This window comes from Triticum aestivum, chromosome 6B (assembly GCF_018294505.1).
Source record: "Triticum aestivum cultivar Chinese Spring chromosome 6B, IWGSC CS RefSeq v2.1, whole genome shotgun sequence".
Taxonomy (NCBI): domain Eukaryota; kingdom Viridiplantae; phylum Streptophyta; class Magnoliopsida; order Poales; family Poaceae; genus Triticum; species Triticum aestivum.
Genome location: NC_057810.1, coordinates 128,109,334 through 128,118,746, shown reverse-complemented (window position 1 = coordinate 128,118,746; position 9,413 = coordinate 128,109,334).

Genomic DNA, 9,413 nt, shown 5'->3' with positions numbered 1-9,413 from the left:
GGGTGGCGGCGGGAGACACGTGGCAGGCCGCAGTTGGCCGGGCGCGGCGGGCGGACGTGTCCGGCGGCGCGGAGAGGGAGGATTGCTAGGGTTTCGCCCGTGAATTTCGGAAGGGGAGGCATATTTATAGGTAGAGGGAGCTAGGAGTGTCCAAATGAGGTGCGGTTTTCGCCCACACGATCGTGATCCGACGACGGAGAGCATGGAAGTGACTTAGATGGGTTATTGGGCTGTTTTGGAGGGGTGTTGGGCTGCAACTTAAAAGAGGCCTTTGTGGGAGTGCGGTTAACCGTTGGAGTACCAAACGAGCTCCAAATGACCCGAAACTTGACAGGTGGTCTACCGGTGCTATACCAGGGCCACTTGGCAAGGCTCGATCCATTCCGAGAATGTTCAACACCCGCACACGAAAACAGACAAGAAGGGTGCGCCGGTGCATGTGGGAGTGTCGGATTGCGAAACGGACAACGGGGAAAATGCTTGGATGCATGAGACGAACACGTATGCAAATGAGATGCACGTGATGACATGATATGGTATGCATGACATGAATAAAATGCAAGAACAAAAGACAAAACCCAACCACGGAGGGAATATCATATCACATAGCCGAAAATGGCAAGAGTTGGAGTTACAAAGATGGAAAGTTACATCCGGGGTGTTACAACACTCCACCACTACAAGAGGATTTCGTCCCGAGATCTAGGACCGAAAGAACTCCGGATATTCAGAACGGAGGTGATCCTCGCGCTCCCAGGTGGCTTCTCGGTCGGAATGGTGTGACCACTTCACTTTCAGGAATTTGATTGACTTGTTGCGAGTCTTGCGCTCGGTTTCTTCAAGAATAGCAACAGGGTGCTCATGATAAGAGAGATCTTCTTGGAGATCGATTTCTTCGAAGTTGATAGTGCGCTCAGGAGTCTTGAAGCACTTGCGAAGCTGTGACACGTGAAACACATCGTGCACGTTTGCAAAGTTGGATGGAAGCTCAAGTTGATAGGCGAGATCGCCTCTTTTGCCAATGACCTTGAAAGGACCCATGTATCTAGGGGCAAGCTTCCCTTTGATACCGAAGCAACGAGTACCTTTCATTGGAGAGACGCGGAGGTAGACATGGTCTTCGATTTCAAAAGCCAAGTCACGGTGCTTGCTATCATAGTAACTCTTCTGTCGCGATTGCGCGGCTTTGAGATTCTCACAAATGACTTTGCACATTTCTTCGGCTTCTGTGATCAATTCGTTGCCAAGAAGTTGGCGTTCACCTGTCCCAGACCAATTGAGAGGAGTACGGCACTTTCTGCCATAGAGAATTTCGAATGGGGCCTTGCCCGAACTCGCTTGGAAGCTATTGTTGTAGGAGAACTCGGCATATGGAAGACAATCTTCACACTTCATACCGAAAGAGATGACACAAGCCCTGAGCATATCTTCAAGGATTTGATTGACTCGCTCGACTTGGCCACTTGTTTGAGGATGGAAAGCTGTGCTGAAACGAATGTTGGTGCCCATGGCCGCCTGAAAGGAGTCCCAGAACTTAGAAGTGAAGATGCTTCCATGATCTGAAGATATCAATTGTGGAATACCGTGCAAGGAGACAATTCTGGAGGTGTATAGCTCTGCCAGCTGAGCTGCTGTGATAGATTTTTGATAGGAAGAAAATGAGCCACTTTGGTAAGCTTGTCAATGACAACGAAGATAGCATCATTTCCACGCTTGGACTTAGGAAAACCAGTCACGAATTCCATCTCGATATGGTCAAACTTCCATTCCGGAATAGCAAGAGGTTGGAGGAGACCAGCTAGTCGTTGGTGTTCTGCTTTCACTCTTCTGCAGACATCACATTCATTCACGAATTGAGCAATCTCTCGCTTCATTCGAGTCCACCAATACGACTGCTTGAGGTCATGGTACATCTTTGTACTTCCAGGATGAATGGATAGGAGGGAATTGTGTGCCTCATTCATGATGACTTTTCTCAGATCGCCTTTTGGAACCACAATTCGATCCTCGAAGAAAAGAGTATCTTTGTCATCCAAGCGATAGCACTTGTATTTAGGAATGCCCTTGTCAATACCACGTTTCACCTTCTTCACCATGGTATCCAGGAGTTGTGCCTCACGAATTTGATCTTCCAAAGTAGGAGAGACTATGAGGTTGGCAAGAAAGCCTTGAGGAACAACTTGAAGATTCAGCTTGCGGAAGGCTTCACAAAGATCCGGTTGAAACGGCTTGAGAATTAGACTGTTGCAATAAGCCTTTCTGCTCAGAGCATCTACAATCACATTCGCCTTGCCAGGAGTATATTCGATACTCAGATTGTATTCTTGAATCATCTCGACCCATCGAGTTTGCCTGAGATTAAGGTTGGGTTGAGTGAAGATATACTTGAGACTCTTGTGATCGGTGAAAATGTCCACTTGCCTTCCCAATAAGAGATGTCTCCATGTTATCAATGCATGGACAACTGCCGCCAACTCGAGATCATGAGTGGGGTAGTTCTTTTCGTTGGGCTTCAACTGACGAGAGGTATAGGCCACAACTTTCTTCTCTTGCATCAACACAGCACCGAGACCTTGAAGGGAAGCATCGCAGAATACTTCGAATGGTTTGGATTCATCAGGAGGAGTCAAGACAGGAGCTGTGACTAGCTTCTCTTTGAGGGTGTTGAAAGCAACGTCGCACTCAGGCGTCCAGACATACTTGACATGCTTCTGGAGGAGGTTGGAAAGAGGCTTTGCAATCTTAGAGAAGTTCTCAATGAATCTTCGGCAATAGCTTGCAAGACCGAGAAAACTGCGGAGCTGCTTGACATTCTGAGGAGGTTCCCAATTCACAACTGCAGACACCTTCGCCGGATTAACAGCAATTCCCTTGGAGGAGATGATGTGACCAAGATAAAGAACTTCATCAAGCCAGAACTCACATTTGGAAAACTTCGCATAGAATTGATGCTCTCTGAGCTTGTCAAGCACCAATCGCAAATGTTTGGCATGATCCTTCTTATTCTTGGAGAAGGCCAAGATATCATCGAGATACACCAAGACGAATTCATTGGTGTAGGGGTTGAAGATAAAGTTCATCATGCGAGAGAACGTTGGAGGAGCATTGACAAGGCCGAAAGACATGACAGTATATTCATAAGAACCATAGCTTGTTCTGAATGCTGTCTTGGGAATATCTTGTTCACGAATGCGAATCTGATGATACCCCATACGAAGGTCAAGCTTGGAGAAGACTTTAGCCCCTTTGATTTGCTCGAAAAGCTCATTGATGTTGGGAAGTGGATACTTGTTCTTGATTGTCTTCTTGTTCAATGGACGGTAATCGACACAAAGTCGGTCCGTGCCATCCTTCTTCTGGACAAAAAGAACTCCACAACCCCATGGGGAAGAACTCGGTCTGATCAAACCCAGACGCTCTTGTTCATCGAGCTGCTTCTTCAATTCCTTCAGCTCCTTGGGTCCAAGCTTGTATGGACGCTTGCAAACGGGTTCCGTACCAGGCTCAAGATCAGTAACGAACTCGACTGGCCGATGAGGAGGCATACCCGGAAGCTCTTCTGGAAAGACGTCTTGGTACTCACAAACGACTGGAATTTGAGAAATAGCATCCAACTCGCCCTTCTCATTGAGAGAAAACAACCGAATGGTTTCATCACGAGCGGCATAGATGATAACATCCTCAGAAGGGTGTGTCAATTGAATCTGTCTGGCAGCACAATCAAGCTGAGCCTTGTGCTTAGAAAGCTAGTCCATCCCAAGAATTAGATCAATATCAGAATCACCAAGAACCACTGGAGAAGACAGAAATTTATAGTCGCCCATCTTGATGGAAACATCCGGAACCATGTAGCTTGCGTTCATGCTCTTAGCGGGAGAGACAACTGCTAACGGTCTAGGCAATTCTTGGAAAGACAAATCATGCTTAAATGCAAATGGTCTTGAGATGAAACTAAGCGATGCACCAGTATCAAATAAAACTTTTGCAGGAATATCATTAACTGGAAGATTACCGATGATCACATCTGAAGAATCCTCTGCCTGAGTTGCATTCATCATGTTCACCTTTGCAAACTTGGAATTATGCTTGACCACTGCATTGCTTGAAGATCTCACAGGAGGAGGAGGAGGAAGGCGCTTTTGATTTAAGCATTTGTTCGCGTAGTGACCTTTCTGCTGGCACTTGTTGCAAGTCACTTCTGAGAGCGGACGATGATAAGGAGCATTCGACTTTGAAGCTTGAGGCTGAGACTTGTTCTGATAGCTTGGGTTGGGTGGGTGGGAAGATCCACGACCACCTGAGTTCTTCTGTTGGTAAGGCTGACGAAACGGAGGAGGAGGCAGGTAGAACTTCTGCTGCTTAGCTGCCACTTGTGAGGAGGAAGAAGATTGCACTGCATCTCTGATTCTCTTCTTAGAAGCCTCACACTTGAGCTGAGCACCTTCTTGCTTGAGTGCCATATTGTAGAATTGATCAAACTGAGTAGGCTCAATAAGAACGAGAGCTAACTGCAGATCCTCTCTAAGGCCACCTCTGAACTGATAGATCATACTCTTCTCATCTGGAACATCTTGCTTAGCAAAGCGAGCAAGTTTCTAAAACTGCTTGTTGTATTCATACACTGACATGTTGCCTTGCTTGAGATTGGGAACTCCTCACGCTTTCTCTCAACAACACTGGTAGGAATATGGTGAGCTTTAAAGTCCCGACAGAAATCAGTCCAAGTAATTACTCGACCACCTCTGGAATCCTTGTATTGCTGGAACCAATCAGCTGCCTGATCGTTGAGCTGAAAAGAAGCGAACTTGACATAGTCCTCAGGCCTGACGTTGCTGCATTCAAAATGCTTGTTGATATCCACGAGCCAATCATCGGCGTCGGTGGCCTCGACACAATAGCTGAAAGACTTCGGTTGATTTGCAAGGAATTGGTTGAGGGTTGGAAACTGAGGCTGATGATTGAACTTCCCTTAACCTTGATTCCCTTGGTTGCCTTGGCCTTGGTTGCGCTCTTGCATGAGCTGAATCATCATCTGAGCATGGGCGTTAGAGGCTGCCATCAAAGCTTGCCATGCCTCCGGAGGCGGAGGTGGAGGTGGAGGGTTCGCCTAACTCCCATCATTGCGATCCGGATTCTGACGCGTTGGCGGAGCCATCCTAAAGAAGGTGACATCCGTTAGCATCTTGATAGACAGATAGAAAGTTGAATCAATCAGATAGAAATTGCAACATATAGTCTTCACAATAAACATTCGAACAAGGATGAACGAATGAATTCCAAAGCAAACATCACACGTCCATTAAGGTGAGAAGCCACTTGATAAGAGATTGATGAATGAAATAAACAAGGTACAACTGGAACAAATAAGTGGTAAGGATTACCCAATCACAAACCAAATATCTGCGGGAAGAAATGCTAGAGCTACTTGAATCCCACCTATAAACTCCCGAAACTTTCTGGTTATGCAATCTGGTGTTGGGGATACAGGGGAAGCACAATATCTCACCCAAACTAACAATCCCTACATCCAGCTGTATCCATCCATCAACACATAACCAAGAAACCTTCGGAAATCGTGTACCTCAACCTTCGGAAAGCATCCGTTATACGAGTTATGGCAATACTCTTGAGCTCGCCCCAGTACTAGGTTATCAGGGTTATCTCACCAACAACTGCATAAAAGAGATTTTCGATGTCGGCAAAACTCAGGTATTCCAGAACTGCAACGATAAAATTGTGACGACAACACCTCGGAGCTCAACTCCCCGGGACACTGCCACAACCCCTAAATGTCAGGAGGCACCAAGAACAATGTTCTCGTCACAAAACCATCGAAACGATTCCAAGATACCTGCGTGATCCTAAAAAAATTAGTGAAAAAATTTGAGAAGAGGATAGTCAAAACATCTACGTCAGGAGACCTCACCAGAGCGACGAAGGGACTGAGGAGTAAAAAGAATCCTACTCTCTGATATATATAATCCTAAGACTCAAAACATTTTTGTTCTAGACTCAACATCGCCAGCAAACAATCAAGCAGGGGTCTCCTAAGTCGGGGATGGCTCTGATACCAACTTGTAACACCCACGATGCGGCTATATCTCCCACGTGTCGAAGCATGACTTAGAGGCATAACCACATGGTGGTTTTGTCGCAAGAAGGGTCATCTTCACACAATCCCATGTAATGAACAAGAATGGGATAAAGAGAGTTGGCTTACAATCGCCACTTCACACAATACATAATTTAGATCATACATCATTCAAATACACTCATAGACCGACTACGGTCAAGTTCAAATGAAAAGAAGACAACCCCAAATGCTAGATCCCCGATCGTCCCGACTGGGCACCTCTACTGATCATCTGGAAACGATACATAGTAACGACCAAGGGCCTCATCAAATTCCCACTTCAGCTCAGTTGCGCCATCTGCACTGGTATCCTCGGCACCTGCATCTGTTTTGGTAGAATCTGTGAGCCACGGGGACTCAGCAATCTCACACCCGCGAGATCAAGACTATTTAAGCTCATAGGTAGGAAAGGTGTAATATGGTGGAGCTGCAGCAAGTACTAAGCAAATATGGTGGCTAACATACGCAAGTGAGAGCGAGAAGAGAAGCAACGCATCGGTCGAGAAGCTAGAAGTGATCAAGAAGTGATCCTGAAACTACTTACGTCAAGCATAACACAAACCGTGTTCACTTCCCGGACTCCGCCAAGAAGAGACCATCACGGCTACACACTCGGTTGATGCATTTTAATGAAGTCAAGTGTCAAGTTATCTACAACCGGACATTAACAAATTCCCATCTGCCTCATAACCGCGGGCACGACTTTCGAAAGATTATATACCCTGCAGGGGTGTCCCAACTCAGCCCATCACAAGCTCTCACGGTCAACGAAGGAATAGACCTTCTCTCGGGAAGACCCGATCAGACTCGGAATCCTGGTTCGCAAAACATTTCGACAATGGTAAAACAAGACCAGCAAAGCCGCCCGATGTGCCGACAAATCCCGATAGGAGTCGCACGTATCTCGTTCTCAGGGCACACCGGATGAGACATCCTACAAGTAAAACCAACCCTCAAGTTTCCCCGAGGTGGCCCCGCAGTCTACTCAGTTCGGACCAACACTCGAAGGAGCACTGGCCCGGGGGGGTTAAAATAAAGATGACCCTTGGGCTCGCGAAAACCCAAGGGAAAAAGGCTTAGGTGGCAAATGGTAAAACCAAGTTTGGGCCTTGCTGGAGGAGTTTTATTCAAAGCGAACTGTTAAGGGGGTCCCATAAATCACCCAACCGTGTAAGGAACGCGAAATCCGGGAACATAACACCGGTATGACGAAAACTAGGGCGGCAAGAGTGGAACAAGTCACCAGGCATAAGGCCGAGCCTTCCACCCTTTACCAAGTATATAAGATACATTAATTAAACAGGAGATATTGTGATATCCCAAAATATCCGTGTTCCGACCAGGAACAAACTTCATCTTCACCTGCAACTAACAACGCTATAAGAGGGGCTGAGCAAAAGCGGTGACATAGCCAAACAACGGTTGCTAGGACAGGATGGTTAGAGGTTTAACATGGCAATAGGTAGGCATGGTAAACAAAGGCAGGTAGGGCTAACATAGTGAAAGAGCGAATACTAGCAAGCAAAGATAGAAATGATTTCGAAGGTATGGTCATCTTGCCTGCAAGGTTCTCAGAGTTGTCGAAGGCTTGATCCTCGTAAGTGTTCTCAATAGGTTCCTCGTGCACGTACTCGTCTCCCAGCTCTACCCAAAGCAAGAACACAAGCAAGGAACCACAATAAATCACGGTGCAATGCACAAGCAACATGATGCAAAACATGTCATGATATGCGAGATGTGATATGCAATGCATATGCGTGCTTCGGAAGGAAAGATGATGAACAAGGCATCAACTTGGCAAACCAAGTATGTCGCTGGAAAGATGAGGTGATTTCGGTCGAAATCGATATAAAGATCACCAGGAACGGATGCACGGTTTGCAAATGGCAAGCAAGACAAGTATGGCACAAAGCTGCGATTAACAGCGTGATGCTACTTAGCACGCAACAAGAAACTATGCTACAACACCCCAACATGAAAACAAATCATATGGCAATGATCTACAGGAGATGCTTTACAAAAGAGGAACACTGAGCTACGGCTAAATCACATCATAACAGGTTCACACAAGCATGGAGAAAGTGCAAAAAATTATCAGGCTGGACATGGCATAAACAGCAGCACGAAGCAATGTTCAGAGCAGGTTATCAACATGCTACAGGAACTTATAATAGCAAAATAAGACATGGCATGAATCTACTCAAAGCATAGATCAAAAGTCCCTTACTGACCATAAGCCAAAAAGGACCATAGAATATGATGGCACCCACGTAAACATAGCAAGTTCCGTTAACAGATTTCAGCAAACAAAGCATGGCATTGAAATAATTATGAAGGCACCTTCGCGAGCTCGATGCACTCACTACACAGCATCCATGATAAACTAAGCATACATCCATCAAGAAGACATGTCATAGAAGCTATACATGGCAAGAAACAACATCATAGCATATCCGGATCACATACAACAACCTCGGCCAAATTGAATAACATGTAAACAATCTGCCAGGAAACATTTTGAAGCAAAAGTAGAGCACGAAAATGACATGCTAGACTACTTCATAATTGCAACCAGGACCACGGATGGATAGAGCAAAACCATGTTTTCAAAACACCCTTACTGAAGTATCTCAAATTATGCATGGATTTCTCTGTAGCAACATGTTTACATGGCAACAAATTTACAGCAGAACAGGAACTAAAATCAGCATTAACACGAAGCCTAGTTTGCATGCTTGTGCTAGACACCACATTGGTCACAAAAATACATGGTAAGCACCTCTGTAAAGAAGACATAGCCTAGTTCAAAACACCTTTAGGGACCAAGTCCATAGGATGCACACATCAATCATGGCAAAAATGACAAAAGAGCTCGTGCTGATAAGATTCTGAAACTAACAATATGAAGCCCTCTTCCAACAGCATTTCGGGCGTCAAGATGAGCTCAAATGTAAATAATGCAATGGAATGAAATGATGTACTCTTCGAGACGAACAATTTGACATATTACACGCACGAAACGGAGCTACGGGTGTAAAGATGTGATGCGATGAACATGCAACAATTTTAACAGCAGTAAAAGGACTTAGACGAAAACGGGGGAAGAAAAGTCAACCCTAGATCGATCTGTCCGGATCGGATCTGGCCGGAGGAGGGAGATGGCCGGAGCTGGGGTGCTCGCAGGAGGGAGGAGAGCTCGGGGCGGCCGGAGTCGGAGGGCCGGGGCGGCGGAGGAGGTCCAGTGGAGGAGAGGCCGGCGTCCGGCGCGGTCGCCGGAGCA